General features: G+C 36.3%; 3 long non-coding RNA genes across 4 annotated transcripts in view; all 3 read left to right on the forward strand.

Moving 5' to 3' along the window:
- The window catches only part of LOC307157976, a 53,198-nt gene that overhangs the window by 29,134 nt on the left and 608 nt on the right, over positions 1 to 23,456 (forward strand). The gene's annotated exons all lie outside the window — the stretch shown is intronic.
- Positions 11,500 to 15,102, forward strand: LOC307157977. The gene is made up of 3 exons (XR_013821153.1): positions 11,500 to 11,841; positions 14,678 to 14,779; positions 14,958 to 15,102. It is a non-coding gene; the product is annotated as an uncharacterized lncRNA (long non-coding RNA).
- LOC307157978 lies at positions 17,440 to 18,581 on the forward strand. Its single transcript, XR_013821154.1, has 3 exons — positions 17,440 to 17,492; positions 17,579 to 17,717; positions 18,492 to 18,581. It is a non-coding gene; the product is annotated as an uncharacterized lncRNA (long non-coding RNA).

The raw sequence follows: 23,456 nt of genomic DNA on the forward strand, positions 1-23,456 counted from the left end.
GTGGTGTCGGGACATTTCGGTTTTGCCGTTGAGTATAGTGCCGAGGAAGAAAAAACGGTAAACAATAAAAATAACTGTGTGCAAGCATTGTTATACACGTGTAGCCTACTCAAACAGAAACACTTCCAACATGACTGCACATCTGCGGCACCATCACCCAGCAATATCACTGTCTGAAGGCACAAATATGTTTATTTGAAATGGTCAATTTAAAGGGGTCGCACACTGAACGCGCAGCGCCACGTCTTTTAAATTCGAACACATTATTCTCGTAGCGCTACACACACCGTTGGCGCCTTTCGGCGTCTGTCCGCGGCGCCCAGCAACGGCTCAGGACCGTGTTCAAAATCCTGCCGCGCCACAGAGCGCCATCTACATAGTTTTACATTAAATGTACATTTATTTGTCTCAAATCGTCGTTCATGTATATACTGACTTCACCCTGTGCTGCAATATACATTTAGTTTTACATTCATTCACAGAAATCAGCTGCTTGAATGAAAATTGCTGATGTTATCGGATTTTCAGGTGATATTGTCATTCATTCAGTTAACGGACGCTCTGAGGTAAAGTGTTCAGACTGCAGACTTAGCAACGATTGTATTGTACAGTACAATCATAACATAGTACAGGCATTATCTTAGTTTCATAATGTCCTTATAAACATAACAATATTTCTGGCCATAAACTGAGAAAGTGCGCGTCCGGTGTGCGATACCTCGAGTTGTCCTAGACTGACCCCCTTTATGTTTACTAAAATGTAGGCCTATGTTTATTTTCAAAATTTAGGAATTTGTGTGTTCCCCAGTTTACATGGGCTACCAGCAGCTGTGAGATGTCAGTGTTAATTGTATATTATACAATACACTAGGAACTAGTGGACTTTGCTTAGCTTTTAAGTAAAATAAAGGAGTATTGCAATAAATCGTTTTTATTTTTTTTCTCCTTAACCTCTTACTGTTCCTATTGCCTAAGCACAGAATAACAAAAAAAACACTCTTATGTGTCAAGCCATCAGAACCGAACCGAACCGAAAACCGTGGTTAAAAAACCGAGGTATGTATTGAACCGTGGGCTAACTGTATTGTTGCATCCCTAGTATATATATATATATATATATATATATATAAAATAACATTATTTAATATTGTATTTTATGCATTAAATACTTTTATTGTTGACATTTACATTAAAATTTATGTATGTAAAAAAACTGATATAAAACCTTCACTGTATCTTTACTTTCAAATATTTAAAGTGAAGTTTTTATATTTAAAAATATATATAAAATAATTTGAATATAATATGTATAATATATATTTTGTGTATTTATTTACACTATTCCTCTCTCTCTTTCTCTGCATTAAAAAATAAATTATATGCAATATTTTATACTTCTAGTATATATGTGTGTATAAAGTCTGAAATCTGAAGTCTGATATAGTAATGACTGAGTAAATTAGAAGAGCCTCTTGATACTCACACTGGACGTCCAGCATCACTGATGCGTTCTGAGCGCCGTGTTCGTTCTGAGCTGTACAGACGTATCGTCCGCTGTGTGTCGGGTCGGTGTTGCTGATGGTCAGGTTCTGTCCGCTCTGCACTGGTTTCAGTGGTTCTTCAGTGTCTCTGTACCAGGTGTAGTTGAGCACCGGTGGGTTTGCATCACTGCTGCAGCTCAGAGTCACTGAACGGCCCTCCAGAACTAAACCAGATGCACTTACATGCGCAGATGTGTTTTTAGGAGCATCTAATGGAGAAGAAAAACATTCAGGCAATTATGTTACGATTTACAGCTCTAATTCTAGATGATCAGTCAGAATTGATTGAAATATATCTTACACTGAACACGTAGCGTACGGGACTTGTGTTTTGTGATCTGCTCCTGAAGCTGGTGTGTTACAGTGCAGGTGAAAGTGGCTAAATGATGACTGTGAGTTACAGTGAAGATCAGATCAGAGATGAGCTCAGTTTGCTCCTGACGCTGCTGTTGTGTGACGCTCTCGTTGAGGAGGTGTTCAGGAGACGAGCTCCATGTGAAAACTGCTGGACGAGAGGAACAGAAGATCTTAGTCGAGCAGCGCAGATTCACAGAGCTTCCCTCCTTCACCTCCTTCTCCTCCTTCACCTCCTGCTGATCCTTAAACAGACTCACTGTGGGTTTGGATGGAGACTCTATAACACATAGAGATACAGTCAAACATTACAGGATTATCATATCCAATAATGAAGGCACATATTGTACAGTAGTAGATTTATTTATTATTTATGTCCAGTAACATTATCCAACTCATTTTGCATCGCAGACTTAAGGTATTTTCTGTGAATGTGCGAGACTTCCGATTCATAAGCCGCATATTAGTAAATGATTAGAAGAATAACTCTGCAGTAACTGTTTAAACTATTTGCACTACAAACCAGTGTTTATGATAATACATCAAAATAATATGATAACAATTACCAGTTTGCAATATAAAGCAGCATAACAGACAGTTTTTGTACAAGTTAATAACTGGTAGCAAATGTCACCAGAAGCTTCGCACAATCATGTTACTAATAATGGCCGCGCCACACTTACATTAAGATAGAAGCAGCATGAACAATATGACACTCACTTATGACAGCAATTTCAACTTTGTATTCAGGTTTTTTGTTGTAGCTATATTTCAGTCCTCCGCTGCCTTCAACTCTGAAGTAATACGACCCTTTATCCTTCTGACGGACATTATCGAAGCGGGTGGTGCAGTTTTTCTCTGTAGGAGTGCCAAATATTTCTCCTTTTAATAGTCCAGAGTCGGGGCTACTGGAGTCAAACACTACAGTGTTTCTGTCTTTATACCATATTCTCTTTGAATCTTCAGTGAGTTCTGTTACAGATTGTTGATCAATATCAAATGTGCAGGGTATGAAAACACAGGATCCTTTTAGAGCTTCTACTTTCTTCGGCAGACTGATATTAAAAACACATAACACTCCTAAAACACACAGACAAGAGGAACTGATCACACAGAGTTTACATGCAGAATAAACGGCTGCACTTATTCATATGGAAATGCTTTCAGAATATTAATTCAGCAGAGGAATAATCTATAGGAATCAAACCTTGTATCAGACATCCAGTGAGGAGGAACGTCACAGATATTGCCATCATTTACATTCACTCCACCTTACAACAGAAAATACAAACACACAATCATATACACTCTTAAAATAAACTGAAGAACCTTTAACATCCATTGAATCTGTCCATTCCATAAAAGCTTCTTTATAGTGAAAAAACAATGTTCTTTAAATTATTAAAAGGTTCTTCATATTAAGAAAAAATGGTTCTTTTAGAAAGTGTTCCCTGAAAGTTTCCATAAATTGTTCTTCTATGGAATCGCTGTGAAAAATTGCCTTTATTTTTAAGAGTGTATAAACTTAACAGCAGTTATTTCCTTTTTAAACTTTGGTGTGTAAACACTATTTATAAATCCAAAAACAAATTTTCATTAATGAGAAATGTCATGATGATTCGTTGAATTTAATTTTAAAAAAATGGTTGCACACAATTTGATTTTAGCTACATTTAAACAAATGCATTAAGTTGAACTTAATCAATTTTAGTTCAACTTAATGCATTTGTTTAAATGTAGCTAAAATTAATTGTATGCAACCACTTACCATAAAAAATTGATTAAATTCAACGAATAATTTTTTTCTGAATCAAAACTCTAAATCACTGAAAATCTTTGTTTCATTTTGAAAATGTTTTACAACCTGAGTGTCAAAAGACTGAAAATCTCAAAACGACAGAAATTTTAGTGTGTTGTGTGTAAATGACTTACCGGAGAAGAGTGAAAGAGCAACTGTGACTCTTCTACACTGGATAGAGGGAGATCTGTGTGTGAAAACAACATGTCTTTACTGCTATTAGAGTTTTACCACTTCCCCTTTCAGTCCGAACCAAATAACTATAGCCTGACTGAGTAATATATGCTAATCAGTATGAAGCTTATTGAATAATATTTTAAAAAATATTTCTTTATATTTACTTGAAACATCTTGTGAAATCCAGTAACGCTTAATAATTACTAAATATTATTCAGGAATAAGTGTTGAATCACATTTAAAACGCAATCTGTTAAGGAAACATTAACATTTCATTTATTTACATTTCTTACTTTTAAGGTTGGCTATTACAATATTACAGTAAGAAACATGGTAAATTCAGGACTAAATAGCTTGCAGATTCTTTCGTACCCAAGATACTGAGTGAAACCAAAAGCAGAACAGATTTCAACAAATACTGCTGTTTTGTATTATGTTTGTTTCTGATGTATTACTGATGTGTCACTTTCATCAAAATGACTCATTAAGAAACTTAAAAATAAAATGAGTTTTAATAAATATTTTATTTAGCCTATATTAACAATGGTTTTGATGGGGGGAGGAGTCAGTTCTGCCACGCTCAGGTACGCATTAGTGAATCTGGATCATATTAATCTCCTCATCAACAGCGATCATATTGGAGGGCTATTAAATATGAAGCAAAAGACCGCGGTCTTCAGGCACATCTCAGAATAGCTCAGAAGATAACAACTTGCAGAGCTGAAAACTCTCACGCATTCAACATGAGGTTCACGCTATTGACACTGACACGCTCTCACGGCACCTCCATTTTATCACGCAGTGAAAAATCGCAAAGCAAAGAGAGAACATTGACACCAACAGACATGACAGCAGGTTAATATGATATGAAACAGTCTCAGCTTTCAAATTCTGTCAATTTTATTTGACCGCTCTTAAATGTGATGTGACTGACCACAGCACATGAACTGATCATCTCTTCCTCTTTAGTAAATAAACACGAATGAACATTAGAACTTAAGGTATGTTGAAAGATACAGTACAACTTACTGAAATGTATCATGTGAGACATATGTCTCATGTAATCACACAATCAGTGTTTCAACCGTGGAAACACATCAATAAAACAGCTGGAGAAACGACATTTACCCCAGGACAGCCGTTTAATTACCACAGCATGTTATTTAGCTAGAGTTATTTAGGATTATTTTGCTAAATATATGCAATATATTACATATTATATTTTTACTCATGTCATTAAAAATATATATATAAAAAAACGTTATTATTATAAAAAACACATTATATTAATTCAAGTTGTTAATTTTAACTTTTAATAATTATACTAGCTGACAGACTCCCTGTATGTTTACAGCATTAGTTAAGAGATTTCTTTTCTTGACAAAAATTCACATGTAACTAACTACTGTACCTGATATTTATCCTAATAAATCTATATGGAATCAAGATCGGAATCAAATTGCAAGTTTATGAATTGAAACCCTGAATTTTGTGTCGGGCACACACAAAAAAAAAAGTAGGCTACCGGTCATTGTACCGTGTAAACATTGTAACATGTTGTCCCTTAACTTAACGAAATTCTGTTTAGTTACCAAATGTTATGACAATCACAATACAGTTATTGTGATGCAGTTTTTTTTACAGCCAGTTTGTTTGCGTTTTTAAAAACACAAACATGTTTACTCATTTGCCCACGTCACAGTGAGGGTAGGGTTTAGGGGTAGGGTAGGGTAGGGTTTAGGGGTGGGGTGGGGTAGGGTTTAGGGGTGGGGTGGGGTAGGGTTTAGGGGTGGGGTGGGGTGGTGAAATGAAAAGCATCATTTTCTTTGCATGATTTATAAACACCCACCAGTTTGAAAACACCCAGAAATTTAGAAACGCCCACTTTTGTTCCACAGAGACTCCAAATAAGGGGACTGTCAGTGGTGTCCACAGTGTTTTTCTCATGTTGTGCCGGGGAACAGATAAACACCTGTGTTGGATCAAAGCTATAAAGGTGTGTTGTTTTTTGTTGTTTGGGTTTTTTGTTGGTGCTGCTGAGTTCCTTACCGAGGCTGCCGTGCCGGGACATGGGCTGGATATTGTTATACGATGTGTGCAAATAGACTGGGAGGTATATTTTGTAGTGTTGTGATTTTGGCCTTTGGTTTACCTTTCAAAATTTCCCTTTGGCCACGTTGATTTCCCAGAGCGCTGTATCCCATGTCTGGTAGCGGGTAATGAAGCCAGCAGTAGCCTACACTTTTATTTCCATTGCATGGGTTGTTTATATTATATATATATAATATTTAATTGTTATCTCCCATATGTCTCCTGTACTGTATATTGACGATGGCTTTGTATTTAGCTTGAGTGGTATCAGTGGCACTGATTGATTTTTAGTGTGTATTTATTTATGAGTGGTATTTAAGTGATTAATTAATCGATATTTATATGTGATGCAGGGAGGAAATCCAGTCAGATGATTAAGTCAAATTTTATTTCTTAACAGCAGACAATCAAATAATAAATGAAGAGTAAAATTAATTAATACATAATAAAAGTTTAATAAAGAAACATAAAATGAACAGTTAAAATCGCTTCTAATATTTCTAAGTAAAATATGATTAACTCACTCTGGGCCCTATTTTAACGATCTGAAACGCAAGTATCAAATGCGAAACGCAGGTAACTTTGTGGGCGGATCTGGACGCAAATCTAAAATGGGTTGGTCTGAAGTAGCTTCATTATTCATAGGTGTGGTTTGGGCATAACGAATGAAACCAATTAAATAAACCAATCAGAGCGTCATCTCACATTCCCTTTAAGAGCAGGCGCGCTTGTTCCATGGCGGATTGCTATTATAACGGCGGATTTGCCAGGAGCGTTTCACAGCCGAGGAGACCGACGTTCTCAGAGAAAACACAGAGAAGTGACATTGGGGATGGAGAAACACACCCAAAATAGCTTCGGTTAAACAGGCGTATAAAAATTTGGGTAAATGTGTAAGCTAGATTTATGCCTATTTTTTCACATCTTCATGGACACAACAATGATTTCCCTCGTGTGGTAATATTTTTCCTTGTAATAATGTATGATTTGCAAAAATGAAAACTGCTTCTTCTGTATAGAGTAGAGAATCAAAGTGTATGCGCGTTGTGCACATGCTACATTATGGCCAAGCATGCGCCCTTAAAATAGCATATGAATAACATGCGCAACTCGCCACTGACTTTAGACGAGGTTTTTACTGGTCAGTGGCGGAATTGTTTTCTAAACCTGCAAAAAAGCACCAGGGAACGTTTGCGCCGGAACACGCCTCCTCTTTGCACTGAACCGCCCGCGCTCCGCAAGTTCATTCCCTAATTTACCGACGTGCGTCTGTGGAGGGGAAAGTCCGTTGTGCGCCGGTGCAAAATAGGAATGTTACATGCGTTGGTGTACAAAGTCAATTGCGCTGGGTGCAAGATAGGGCCCTCTGAGTATAATATTCTTGCCTAAAGACAATTAAAGTTTGTTGAGAGATCTCTCTTTGAAAAGACATGTTTTAAAAGAGCAAGGTCTCAAGTTCCTCTTTCCTTTAACATTCGAACAGACTCGAAAAAGACATATCTTTCTTTTGTGGTTTCACAACATTGTGCCATACACAAATTGTCTCGCACCCCAAATGTGTCAGAAAGTTGTTAATCTTAATGCAATGTACAATAAAAGAAAATCATTTAAACAGATGACATTTGATTAAATGATAAAACATAAGCAAATGATAAAACATAAGCAAGAAATAAATTTTTCCCGTTTTCTGATTAATCAATATGGCTTTGAGGTTTGCTGTGTAATGAAATTATGCATGTCAGATGATCATATTAACTATGTATTTCACAACAACCTTTGAAACCCCATGCTGAATATGTTACCCTGTTCATTGATGTCTTGTTCTTTTCTAAGCTAACTTATTGCTGATTATCATTCATTTCAAATACACAGTCAGTTGAATTGGGTTTTAATACTATGATTGTATAAAAACAAAATTGTTACTTTTTTTTTTTTTTTTTACTACTTTTGGGTGTTTTCTTGGTTATTGAGTCCACATAAAATCTTTGGTCCAGTAGAGAACCTGTGAATTACCCTTATTGTATTTGGGGTTGTTACAAGTATGTACAACTGTCAGTCTGTAGGTTTCAATAAACTGTTATTGATTCAACAACTGCCCTGTGATGGACAGGCCATCTGTCCAGGGTGTTTCTCTTCGGCCCGAGACGCTGCGACTGGCTCCAACATCCCCGCATAGGACCCTACACACACAGGACAAGCACTTTGGAGAAGGGATGGATGGATGGATGACAGCCACATGCATGAGACCAGATGAGTGTGTTAATGTGCTTCTTGAGGACAATAAGTGTATCTGCATTATTATAGGTAAACAGCAGGACCAGAAACAGCTGAAGAGGCTGATCAAGATCTTTAGGTTTACTAGAAATCTTCCAGGCTGGTGTGTTGGACTGTTTTGCATAAAATGTGACAAAATTCATTTGAATTTTTTTTTATTTTATTTACAAGTTATGTATGTGTTGTCTCAGTTTGAGTTTGATAATAAAGTTCTTAATTACCTTTTTTGTGATTGTTTGTACATTTGATACAACTTGTTTTAATAAATTGTTTTGAATATTGTTTCCCTTTTTCCCCACATCATCTTATGTGTAACACAAGATTTTGTATAGCAAATGATTCAGATTCAATCCTGAGCAGAAAATCATCCTAATATTACTTCCATACAGATTAAACAATGAAGTTCTTCATATAATAATGACTGGAACACTTTAGAGTAAAAGCTGACAAAGCCAAGATCACAAAAGCTAAAACAAAACAATGAATATAAAGGTTGTGTGGCTCAGAGGATAATTAGTTTTCTTTTATACTGGAAAGTCATGGTTCAAATCCTACTATTTTTACATTTGAATTAAAGACTGAAAACGTTAAAGCTTTAAACTTGAATTTACCTTGTATAAATTCAAGCTCAGTCGCTCAAATAATGTATTTTACGCATGGAGTCCTTTGTTTTATATGCAAATATGCAGATTTGAACAAAGTTCTCAACTTTTTTTGAGCTCAAATGGAGTTCTGAGTTCAAATCCAACTATTGCTTATATTGTGTTAACTAACCCTTAACAAAAAATAATGCAAACATCACAAAGTCTGTGCTAATGTATGTGAAACTTAAGTCTTGATTCAAATCCCACTAATGCTACTGTTACAAAACAAAAGTCTCAATCAATCATCTTCAGTGGCTCAAGTGGTAAAGCATTGTGCTTAAATCATAGAGTCCTGAGTTCAAATCCTGCTATTGCTTATGTTACATTGTTGTTTTAATTAATGATGACAACAAACAATAAAGATTAGCTGAAAAGCAACCGAATTAATCTGTGGTTCAGTGATAAAACACTTGACTCTCATATGAAGAGTTCCTGATTCAAATCCTGCCATTACTAATATTTTCTTTATAGAAAACAAAGCCCCAATAAACTTCAGACCAACACAACCCTTCAGGTTTCAGTGGCTCAGGAGATAAAGCGTTCCGTTCAGGAATTCAGATCCCCTTTTACATACAGTAAATTACATTAAAACAAGTTCATTAGATTCGATTTGCAACGGTGTAATTCACACAAATCACCACAGGAGGGCGAAACACTTATGTTTATTAGATTCGATTTGCAACAATGTAATTTACAAAAATCACCACAGGAGGGTGAAACCTTTTATGTTCATTGGTCTTAATTTGTTTTGGTGTGATTCACAAAAATTATCGCAGGAGTGCGCAACCCGTTTAACTCTTTTAACTTATTTGCAAATATATTTGTTTGAACAGAAGACAGGACACATAGAAAGTGTAAATAGTTCTGATTGACAGTTTATGTTTTTCTGCTCTCACCCTCTTACAGAAGTGTAGCGCATTTAACCACATTAGACTGTGTAATTCACAAAATCACCATAGAGAGTGCTGTAACAAGCTTGAATATAAATTAAGTTGATAAAAATCAAAACACATAAATATATATATATTAGGGCTGTCAAACGATTAATCGATCCAAAATAAAAGTTTGTTTTTACGTAATATATGTGTGTGTACTGTGTATAATTATTTTCTATATATAAATACACACACATGCATGTATATATTTAAGAAATATTTGCATATAGAAAATAATTATATTCCATACACACACATATATTATGTAAACACAAACTTCGCGATTAATCGTTTGACAGCCCTAATATATATATATATATATATATATATATATATATATATATATATATATATATATATATATATATATATATTAATATATATATATATTCGCAATAAATTTGAACACGTTTTCCATACAGATATTTTTGTTTAGTCAGATAATAAAAGTGACGTATAGTTACAAACCCTTGCAATGAGTGAATACCAAGTATTGTAATAGAGTATTTTTCCACAATAACAAAAAGTACAACATGAACTACAAAAAAAGTTATTAAATCTAATGTAATAGACTAAACCAGCCCTGAGTTCTACACAATCTCTGTGGTAGAGAGGATCATTGTTTGCTAAAAGTTTGTTTTAAGATGATAAAGCACATTTAATAACTGAAACTCAGTGGTGTAATGGGTAAATGAGTGTCTTTGAAGCACAACACTGGAGCAGAGACCTGTGATCAAATCCCACAGACACGATGAACATCTTTTCCTCAACTTAAGTTAAGATCAAATCTAAATGACCTTAAAAACATCATCAGTGCATCTCAGGCTCTGTGGCTCAGTGGATAGTTGTCTCCCTTTCAAACCAGAAAGTTCTGGTTCAAACCCAACATTTGCTGAAGTTCTTCATCATTTAACACAAAGCTCTGGATCAAACCTGTTGAAAACGCTCCTCATTTCTGCAGTCTCAGTGGCTCAGGAGAGAAAGCGTTGTGTTTCAATCACAGCGTCCTGAGTTCAGATCACACTATTGCTGACTTTCAACTGTTCTCATTAGACAAGGAGTCCCAAAAAATAATTGTTAAATTACTGTTGAATTGATGAAATCCATGATGGGCGAGTGGATAAACACACTCTCTGAGGACAAGACTGTGATGAGGACACGGAATCAAATCTCACTTTAACTGCTTTATTGGAAACTCTCAGGATAATAGTGAAATAGAAGTTCCTTCACATGAACAGACAAGAGATCTGTGGCTCACAGGTAAGAGCGCTGCCTCACGGTTCAGAGGCTTCTAGTTCAAATCTCCAGATCTCCAAGAAATCAACAAATGGAGCAATTGGTGGACAGGATGGAGGAATGAGGAGAAGCCCTAGTCTGGATCCTGGTGGAGTAACTGGTTATCTGGAAAAAACAGCTGTAAAATTGTTGACTTAGTCCTGAGCCTGGATATTTTTCATATAAGTAAACATTTGAGGTAAAATATAACCACTGCTGGTTATTGTCTGAGAAATCCCCAGGTCTTTATGGTCTTTTACATAAGATTTGATTACTTTTTTTTTGTAGTTCAAACCTCAAGACATAGTTTTTGTCATTGGCGAACAAACAATTAACAAACAATTATTTTCTACTTCACAAAGCTTGTATCTTATGTAGGTGTATGAAGTAACAAAACGAAGGCTCAGGCTTTGTGAAAGATGGCCACTGCATCTGTGGGATTTAAACATGTTTCTGTTGCTGCTTCATGACTCTTTGTCTCAGATGTGATCTCGCCACTATAATCCGACAGTAAAGTGCAGTTCTTCATCCGCTCCACTCGGCGGCAGAAGCGGGTTTCTCCTTCAGTCTGACACTTCTGCTGCTTGACAACATGACGCTTGATGACAATCACAACAACACGTGCAGATCCTGCAGATGAGAAGATGACAGCTCTTAATGTCACTTTATCAGCACATATTCCTGCTCAACTGCAAATAAAACCGACACACAGACGGATAAAATGAAGGAAACGAGTGTCACGCGACTCACCTGTAAGTAACTTTCCGCATAAAGTCAATTTCTCTTGTCAAATGACAAATCAATCCCAGTTGTAGCATTACCTTTTTAGTCTCTGAATGAATCGCCCTCTGATATTCACACTGTAAAGTGTACTAAGAAGGACTATTGCAGTGTTTTCTGGATTAATGTGAGAGTCAGCAGGAGTTGTGTGAAGCTCTGATGTTCTCCTGTTGCTTCATGCTTTTCTACTTCCTTTATGGCAAGCCGTTTTAAATTGATTCATTTCCAGGATACTAATTATTGATATCAACAATTCAATTTTTACGAGTTAAAACTATAATTCTTGATATCTGTAATTGTATTTTCACCAGTGAAATGTCACCATAGGCTGCCATTCAAAATCCATTGTTGATATCAAGAATTGATTTCTTGTTGAAATTCAAATTTCACATATCAGAAATACAATTCTTACTAGTAAAAACCTTTATTTTTGATATCAAGAATTAAACTGTCACTAGTTGAAATGTCTATTCTTGATATCAACTATTGAATTGCTTCTAGTAACAATGTTCATTTTTGATATCAATAATTCAGTTTTCACTAGTGACAATGTTAATTTCTGATATCATGAATGTGATTGTAAGAAAGCCATTTTAGATATCTGAAATAATATTGATATCAGAAATACATTTTCAGATATCAAAAATGAGAAAGTTTACTAGTAGCAATTCAATTGTTGATACCAAGAATATATGGCAAGCTGTTTTAGCTTAAATTGTACCCAGCGTTACTCGTCGTAATTGCATTTTTACTAGTAAGAATTCAATTAGAGAGCTCTACAAATTAATCTTTACTAGTCGTATGTCTCCATTGACTTCCATTCATTTTTAATTACGGAGCTCTACAATTGAATTGTTACTAGTAAGAATTACAATTACAGAGCTCTCTAATTCAATTATTATTAGTAACAATTCAATTGTAGAGCTCCGTAATTAAAAATGAATGGAAGTCAATGGAGACATATGACTAGTAATGATTGAATTGTAGAGCTCTCTAATTGAATTCTTACTAGTAAAATTGCAATTACGATGAGTAACCTGTGTACAATTTAAGCTAAAACTGCTTGCCTTAAAGCTACACTGTGTAACTTTTTTAGTTGATTCTTAGCAAAAAACACTTAGTTCTTTCAAAAATATATGTGCTCATTAATGTATATTTACTTCTTTCAAGTAATAAAGTATTCTCTTAAGTTTATAATCTGCCATTGAAAGTACATACGGGTGAGGGGTTCGAATGCCGGTCGCCATGTTGCCCCTCCATCTTGAAACTACATTAGCCAAAGAGGGACATACCAGTAAATTCAAGCTTCGCCTTTTGCGTTTTTCACTCAGTGACACCGTGACGAATGCGAGGGGGAGATTACTTGCGAGCTCGCGAGTGCCGGTGTTGTGCCGAATTTCGACTCCCTGCCAAATTATTACCCCCCTCGTTGAAGTCAGTACCTGATTGCCTAATCCTAACCCCACCCCTAATCCTAACCCCTCCCCCACAACTAATCTAAACCTACCAATACTAGGGGGGTAATAATTTGGCGGGGGTAGAAATTCGGCACTACACCGGCAGATTTGAAAGATAGTGTGGTGTGTGTGTGTGTGTGTGTGTGCGTACTCACATTTGAAAGAGAGAATTAAAACGTCAACGCGACAGACAAATCAGCAAGACCATAGTCAATATTGGAGTAACTTTTCCCAGATGGAAAGAGCTCATGAGGAGAAAAGATTTTAAAACGGACGCCGAGGTTGCCTGCTTTCTTCTCGAAAGGTAATTCAGCCTGTTGTAATTCATTTGTGTAAATTCGAAGTTTTATAGTTGCTTGTCTAACCATAGCATGGTTGTGCATAACGCCAGAACGACCTCTAGTATAACTTCATCCTCGCGTCAATGGTGAAAAAGTATTGTTTACCTTGTAACATAAATCTGTGCTGCGACGGATCACAGGTGATGAATAGTTTTAAAGGCGCAATTTTTTAAGCTATATAAAAAAAGGACACTGTAAATTTTAGTTATTTTTAATTGCTTTTACTTTGTACACATTGTAACGTTAGCCTAATCTGATTATGCTGGGATAGCCGATTCCAAGGGTGACGTTTACCTCCTGACATCTGTCCTGTAGTTTTATTCATTTTAGACGTATTATTGTTTATTATTGTCATGGACGAAGTCGATAACTGGAAGCCATGTTAATCTTGGAATAATACGGCCACCGTAGGAGTTAAAACGCCCTCGGAATTGAGAGGAACAGAAACTAATATTCACTGGGTAATCATATACAATTTCACCGCTAGATGGGGGTAAAAATCACACAGTGTAGCTTTAAGAATAGACATTTCAACTAGTAACAATGTAATTATTGATATCAAAAATTATATTTCTACTAGTAAGAAATCAATTCTTGATATCAACAATTGATTTTGAATGGCAGCCCATGGTGACATTTCACTAGTGAAAATATAATTACAGATATCAACAATTCATATCCTGGAAATGAATAAAAGTTAAAACAGCTTGCCATATTCCTGTTACTTTTCCTAGACACTTTGCGGTTGGTTTTCATCGCGTATAATTTCTGTAATCTTGACTGATGTTTTGTAGGTCTGGCATTCTTTGAATGAGGAATTAGTTTTTAGTTTTATTCAGTGTTTTAATAATTTTGTGGCCTGTAAGACAGTAATTGAATTAAACAAGACAAACAGTAGATTGATTTACACAGCATTAGTGATTAATTTTAGACCATTTTTTTGTAAATGCAGATTTTTGTTTAGATGTACAGTGTGTAATGATGTGTTTGATTATGCCGTGACTCTACAGAATCGGTGATGTGTTGTGGAGCGTAAACCCGGCCAACAGAAGCAGAGCTCAGAGTCGTGTGACAGACATTGACTGTAATGCTGGACTTCTGCTCATGGACAGGTAATGTATATGATGTGTGATTGTGTGTTTTGCTGTGCTAAACGGTTCCCATCACTTTCTTTTTGAAGGGCCACTCCTTTGAAAAGCAAATGATGGGAACCGAAACGAGTGGGGAAGGGACGGGAGTGACATTTTTTATATATATTGTTTTTTTTTTTCTTCCCCTGTTGTCCAAAAGCATAACCGCTGCTGGTGACTGTGCCGGAAGCTCCAGGGGGAGACCGCACTGGTTTCCCCCTCGTTTGGACGCGCGCCGCTCACACACACACCACACACTCCTATCGCAGAGACCCGGCTGGGATTGAACCAGCAACCTCTGAACCGTGAGGCAGCGCTCTTACCTGTGAGCCACAGATCTCTTGTCTGTTCATGTGTAGGAACTTCTATTTCACTATTATCCTGAGAGTTTCCAATAAAGCAGTTAAAGTGAGATTTGATCCCGTGTCTTCATCACAGTCTTGTCCTCTGAGAGTGTGTTTATCCACTCGTCCATCATGGATTTCACAATGATAACTAGTTTTTGGGACTCCTTGTCTAATGAGAACGATTGAAAGTCAGCAATAGTGGGATTTGAACTCAGGACGCTGTGATTGAAACACAACGCTTTCTCTCCTGAGCCACTGAGACTGCAGAGATGAGGAGCGTTTTCAACAGGTTTGATCCAGAGCTTTGTGTTAAATGATGAAGAACTTCAGCAAATGTTGAGCTTGAACCAGAACTTTCTGGTTTGAAAGGGCGACGACTATCCACTGAGCCACAGAGCCTGAGATGCACTGATGATGTTTTTAAGGTCATTTAGATATGATCTTAACTTAGGTTGAGGAAAAGATGTTCATTGTGTCTGTGGGATTTGATCACAGGTCTCTGTTCCAGTGTTGTGATTCAAAGACACTCGTTTACCCATTACACCACTGAGTTTCAGTTAATAAATGTGCTTTATCATCTCTTATCTTGTTTGTAGTGTAAAAGCAATGAAAAAAAAAAAAGTTTGATCAAACAATGATCCTCTATCACAGAGATTGTGTCGAACTCAGGGCTGGTTTGGTCTTTCACATTAGATTTAATTACTTTTTTCGTAGTTCAAACCATAAGACATACTTTTTGTCATTGTGGAAAAATACTCAATTACAATATTGATAATCACTGATATTGCAAGGATTTGTAATTATACTTCACTCATTAACTGAGTAAACAAAAAGATCTGTTTATACAAAACTTTTTTGATTTGTTAAAGGGTTAGTTCACCCAAAAATGAAAATTCTGTCAGTAATTACTCGCCCTCATGTTGTTCCAACCCCGTAAAACTTTCGTTCATCTTCGGAACACAAATTAAGATATTTTTGATTAAATCTGAGAGTTGTCTCACTCCTCCATAGGCTTCTAAGGGACTGAAACTTGCTGGCCCAGAAAATGTATTAAAGACATTGTTAATATAGTCCAAGTGACTCCAGTGGCTCAATCTTAAGTTTATAAAGCAACGAGAATACTTTTTGTGCGCAAAAACAAACAAAAATAACGACTTTATTCCACTTTTCATTTCCTTCTCTCTGGGCCTCGGGTCTTTGCACGTAGTGTTTAAGCGTAGCGCGTCTGTGTTGCACGTCACCATGAACGAAGGTCTTACGGGGTTGGAACAACATGAGGGTGAGTAATTACTGACACAATTTTCATTTTTGGGTGAACTATCTCTTTAAATTGCTTTTTTTTCTCAAATTGATTTTATATCCAAGCTTGTAATTGCGTCCTCCTGTGGTGATTAGAGTGAATTACACCGGTGTAAATTGATTACAAGAACTTTAATGTAAGGGTTTCGCCCTCCTGTGGTGAGATTGTGAATTTCTTTGAGTCTAATGAGCAAGTGTAAAATGAGGGTGAGAGCAGAAAAACATATGAACTGCCAATCAGAACTATTTACACTATCGATGTTCCGTCCTGTCTTCTGTTCAAATAAATATATTTGCAAATAAGTCAAAACACTTTGGCTTATTTGTGCTGAATTTTGTGAATTACACCAAAACAAATTAAGTCCAATGAATTTAAATGTGTTGCGCCCTCCTGTGGTGATTAGAGTGAATTACACCGTTGCAAATCGAGTTTAATGAATAAAATATAAGCGGTGTGAATCTACAAACACCATTGTTTTAACTGTGAACAGAAAACGATAAAGAACACTTAAAAGATCTTTAAAAAACTCCACACTTAAACAAACCATCTAAAGGGAGTGTTTTAGAAGATCTTTTAATCCCGATTATATTTGTGTTTGAGTGTCCTCCATGTGACTCTCAGATCAACACATTTATCTGTCTGACTCCCCAGTTCATTTGATTTGAATCAGCTAGGCCTACCTGTAGACGCTAAGTTTATCTACTGGTTTAGATGCTGACAAAATCCCAGATTTGTTTTAAAATATATCAAATACACGTTGTGCCCTCTCCCCATCGACTGCCACTTTGAGTTTGGTGTTTCTGGTATTAATGCTGCTGATGATACACTTGTTGACCACAAGAGGGAGCCGGTCATCGCCTGTTTTCATCTGTCTTACATTAACGTAATAAACTCTGAGTTTTCTTATGAGTTTGAAAATGTTAAAGTAAACTAGACGTTTAAGAACTGAGTCAGTAACCCAACTTGAAGTGGTTTTCAGTCTGTTGCTGGTGAGACACGGCTCGTCTGGTAGAAACTGGTGCAGTTTGTCATTCGCTCCTCTACGGGCGTAAGTGCTTCACGTTCAGTGTTCACTGCATTTGATCCTTGTCAACAACATGATGACACCTGATGTCCGTTCTGATCGTTTTACAGTCATAAAAGTACAGATCCTGCAGATGACAGCTCAGTGACAGTGTCATTCAACAGCACATATTCCAGCCCATCAGCAAAATCAACTGACACACATTGATTGCGATAATGGGGGAAATCGACAGTGTCACGCGACTCACCTGTAAGTAACTTTACGCATAAAGTGCTTTTGTCTTGTAAAGTCACTATCACGTATTATAACAGTCCTCATTTGTATTTAAGTTGTTAATTAAGTTTGTATTGATGTATTATTCTTCTGATGTCAAATCAGTTTGCTGGAGTCACTGGTTGATGCTGCTCGACTGTTTACATGTTGCTCTATTTCTCAACTCACTTGTCAGACCTTTAGAAGAACAAATTAATCAGTAATTGTTGCTTTACCTTTATAATGTAAATCTAAGTGATTCCTATAAAGCTTATAAAGTAGAATAATAAGCAATAGGGCTTTTTATTTGCTGATGTTGTGGTGTCACTTTAGGTAACGTCAATAGTCTAATGGCCCTTACGAAAATTAACCATGGTTTTACTAAAAAATAAGGTTATTGTAAACCCGGATAACCACATATTACCCATGGTTTTGCTACACTAACCATAGTTTAACTTTTATACAAATTGTAGGCTAATCAATCTGCCAAAAAACAACAAGGTTAGCTAGTTAGCTAGCCTATACTTTTACTATAACAAAACCATGGTTAATTGGACACTTTTACTCTAATATAACTATAAATTGTATATAGTTTTACAGTTACCCCCCCCCCCCCATTAGTTTTACATAAGTTATTTAAATTCTATTAACAAATTCTATTTTTTGGGCTTAAAATGTGTAAATGAAGATTCTTAGTTCTGTTTTACAATTGAAAGTATGAATATGCACTTATGGAGCAATGCCTTTGTTTATTAATGTCTTTCCCTGCAGAATGTGGGATGTGTTTGGACCGTTATACTCAGCCAAAAGAAGCATGTGGACAGACAGTCACTATAATGATGGGCGTCTGCTCAAGCAAAGGTAATGATTATGCCATTATTTCCTTTGTTACTGATGAAAAAGAAAGCTTGAGGACCGAATGAATGTGCTTCGTAGGGTAGTCAGTACCTACAGTTGTGGTTAGAATTATTGGCGTCCCTGGTAAATATGATCAAAGATGGCTGTAAAAATAAAGTATGGCTGTAAAGATAAATTTATCCTTTTGATCTTTCATTAAAAACAATCACAAAAATCTAGCCTTTCATTGAAGTTAAAGAGTTGAAAGTGAGGGGGGAAATCACATTGTGATGTTTTTTTCCAAAATACATTGGCCAAAATTATTGGCACCCCTAGAATTTGTTATGAGTAAAATATCTCTGAAGTATATTCCCATTAATATTTACATTTTTTTAGCACACCAGAATATATGTAAATATGAGGAAACACAAAGGCCAAATTATAGTTAACACAAAGAATATAGTTCTGATGTGCAGCAAAGATTGTTGAGCTTCACAAACTAGAATGTGGATGTAAGAAAATGGCTAAAGAATTGAAAATTCCCATTTCCACCATCAGGGCAATAATTAAGAGCTAAAGATGTTACGAATCTGCCTGAAAGAGGACGTGTGTCTATATTGTCTTAATGCACGACGAGGAGGAAAGTTTGAGTGGCCAAAGACTCTCCAAGGATCACAGCTGGAGAATTGCAGAGATTAGTTGAGGCTTGGAGTCAGAAAGCCTAAATATATCAAACAACCCCTTCATCACCACATGATGTTCAGGAGGGTTTCAAGAAAAATCCTCCTCGCTAATCCAAAAACAAGATCCAGCATATTCAGTGGTCAGATTGTCAGACGCGACGGGACTGGATTCTGTGGTCAGATGAAACTAAACAAAAGAGCTTTTTGGGTTTGGTACAAACAGGGATAAAAAGTACCCCATGCCCACGGTTAAATACACTGCTGGATCTTTAATGTTGTGGGCCTATTTTTGTGCTGGAGGTCCTGGACATCTTGTTCATGGTTTCTAGCAAATACCAAAAGATAAAGAATCAAAACCTGACGGCCTCTGCTAGAAATCTTATAATAGGCCGTGGTTGATCTTCCATCAGGACAACAATCCAAAACAAACGTCAAAATCAACACAAAAATGTGTCACTGACCACAAAATGCCATGACCATCCCAGTCCCCTGACCAGAACCCCATAGAAAATGAGTAGAGCACCAACATGGATCTGGGAATCTGAAGGATCTGGAGAGATTCTTGTGGAGGACTGGTCTCTGATCAGAAAGTATTTAATAAAAGGGTGCGTATTTTGGAGAAAAACATTAATTTCATAATGTGAGTTTCCCCCCATTTTCAAATTCTTTTTACTTTAATGAAACGATAGATTTTAGCAAATTCTTTGAATGAAAGATCAAAGGGATAAACAATGAAGATTAATTTTTTTACAGCCATCTTTGATCATATTTGCCAGGGGTGCCAATAATTCTGACCACAACTGTAAGTGAAAGTTCAACTAATAAATGTCATCGTTTTCTCACCCTCGTGTTGTTTCAAACCAGTATGACTCTTCTGTGGAACATAAAAAAAGATATTTTGAGAAATGTGTCATTGACTAGACTTGATTATTATGTCCAAAAATCAGAGTAAAGGATTTAATCGCTTTAAGATGTTTAAATGACACAATCAAACCTCTTCACTCCTGTTTACAATGCAATTTTCATTATTCTGATTATTCACTAAGAATTGTGGTTATTTTTACCGCCATTATTCACATACCCCAGTGCACAGCACAAATGATAAGCTCATCATCTACTTGCGTCAAATGCAAAACACATTTCTATGATGTATTGGATTTTTACTGTGATCCGCCTAAATGTCTTCATGTCAATGTTTTTGACCAACAATACACAACATTACATTCGTGTCGTGCAACGTTGTCAACATGAACTCAGTTTCTTCAGCACCCCAAAAATGTGACGCTGCCTCCTATTGCTGTGGTTACAAATCTGTGCATGACATCTCACTAGTGTCCATCACAAGCACATGTAGGGCTGCACAATATATCGAAATTATCGAAATATCGCAAATGTATATATCGCGATATGCATATCGCAACGGCTTGCAATAACTGGGGTCATGAACTAAAGACAAAGAGAAAATCACTCACTGCTCTTGTCTAAATAACTTTAGTAGCTTTAATAAGAATCAGTATATATTTAATTCATAGAGTGAAAACTAAGCAGTGTTTTATTTTTACATTTGATTATTCAGTTTCTGTTGTTAAATAATCCTAATGTAGGCCTACCTGAACCCCTAAACCCCGAGGTTTACACTGATGTTAAAATAACACTTCTTATGCGACAGTAAAACACTGATGTTCACTTTCAGGAGTTCTAGGGATGTTTTCTTGTCACAAAAAGAATGTGAAACACGCATGTAGGTTATATCATTTTAAATATATTTTAAAGAAAATTTAAGTTTATTTTACACAATTTAAGCATTATCGTATCGCATATCGAATATCGCATTATTTAATGAGTTATCGCATTTTTCTTCAATATCGTGCAGCCCTAAGCACATGCACACTTTGGTCAGAGTGGAATAGATGCGACTGAAGGGTTTAGATGCATACGCCACGTATTTTACTATGATTATTGTTACTACATTTGATTAAAGAATTATTTACATGAGGTAAAGTTTATTCTCACTAATGGCATTATGAGGATGCCTGTAAAAGTAGTAATTGTTTTATTTTCTCCATCCAATAGAAGTCAGTGGTCATTAAAGCCCATTGAAACAAAAATATCTTCTTTTGTGTTCCACGTCATGCAGGTTTATAATGACATGAGGGTGAGCAAATGATGACAGAATCATCGTCATCGTGACGAGGCAAAAACAAGGCAAGAAGTGCTCAAAATACGAAGTTCAGGCATTGTTCAGAGTAGATGAACAATGTATTTGTGTTATTTGCTTTGTCAGAATTTACTCATTAATATGTTTATTCAAGTAAATAGAGTTTATATGAATTAGAAACACAGAGTCCAACACACCTGCTCGGAAGTTTCTAGTAAAGCTAAAGAGCTTGATCAGCCGCTCCAGGTGTGTTTAATGAGGTTGGAGCTAAACTCAGGAAAGTGTCTCACCGGGAACAGGATTAGACGCCCCTCTTTCCTCCAACTGCTGTTTTCAGTTATTAATGCAGATACACTTATTGTCCACAAGGATGAGACCGAGACACATTGATCTCGGAGGACTCTGAGATTCACCTCCTCCTCATCAGTGACACAGAGGAAGATCCCCTCATTGAGTCTGTTGTGGAAAACTGGAGAACATTTCACATGCTGCTGTATTTTCAGAAACACATGTGCTTCTATGGATGTTTCTCATTCATTTAATAAAGAAAACCCCATAGTCTAATGGCCATGTTGTTCTTTTAGTATCATAAATTAGATTTAATAAGTACATACTATAGTTTTCTGCTCATGCTTTCACACTGCTGTGGTTCATGCAGATACGCTTACTGTCCACAATGCGGCGCTGAAACACTGATCTGAAACTTTAAAATGCACGCGCCTGTTAAATTAACGAGTGAAAACTGCCTTTAAACACCATTAAATGTTTATTCGTTGTATTTTTTTTTTAACTGTGAACAAACGTAACGAACAATACTTAAAATAGATAAAAACAAATAAACTTAACCGATAGACAAAGAATCTTTCGTCGCGCATGTGTGTTTACTCTTGAGACGAGTGACTTTCAGCAGAACATTTGATCTGTCTTTCTTACCCCATCAGAGGAGAGCTGATCTGACTCAGATCCTGACAAAATCACACATTAATTCAACTATATGAAAATTAAATGTGTCAACCCTCTCACCCAGACCGAAAGTTCACTTCCCCCAGAACACCAGTTTGGCTCTACAGTGCTGATAGAATGACAGAAACTGAAGCGCAGTTCTTCATCCGCTCCACTGGGCGGCGAGAGCGGGTTTCCCTGTCAGAGCGACTCATTTAGATCCTGGACAACATTGACACTTGATGACAGTCGCTACAACACGTGCAGATGACAGCTTTTAGTATCAAACAACTGGACATATTTCAGCAAATAACCCGACATACAGCCCGATAAAATGCTGGAATCGAGTGTCACGCTATTCGCCAGTAAGTAACTTTGCACAAAGAGAATTTCTTCAGTAAATGAGTTGAGGTAATTTAGTGTTTGTTTACATTCTGCTCTATTGCTGAACTCCCTCAGACCTTCACAACTCATGAATCGGTAGTTGTTGCGTTACAGTTATAATCTTTGAATGAATCGCCTCCTGATATTCATATTAATAAGTATAATGATATGGTGTTTTTAGTGTGTTGTTGTAGTCTTACTGTAGTAATCTACTGGACTGATGTTTAACAGAGTCAGTGGAGTGAGAAGCTCTGATGTTTCTGCTGTTCATGCTTTTGTAGATTTTACTTCTGATGATCATAAATACAGTCCAGAACAGATCAGGGCTAACACCATGTGCTGGAAACCAGCCTTTTAGGATTACTCTTGTTTATTGTGAAGGAAAGTGTCATCTTAATTTAAATTGAATTAAAAGAGTATTGATACAGCATCACTGAAATATAATATACTCAGCAATATATCTTTCACACTGTACAGCTTTAGGCTTTCAATTTATTCCATTTTCATTTATTAGCTAGTCTTTAGACTAACTTTGACATTCTCATTTTTTAGATGTTGAATATGGAGAATTTATATATATATATATGAAGAGTTCAGATGCAAAAGCCTCTAAGTGCCATCTGAAATGTTCTTGTAGAATGATCATTTTTCAGTAATTTCACTTAAATGACAATTAATAGGTAATTTGCATTGCCATTTAAGTGAAATTATTGAACTTAAATATACAAGCTT

This window comes from Squalius cephalus, assembly GCF_949319135.1.
Source record: "Squalius cephalus genome assembly, chromosome: 4".
NCBI classification, from domain to species: Eukaryota; Metazoa; Chordata; class Actinopteri; order Cypriniformes; family Leuciscidae; genus Squalius; species Squalius cephalus.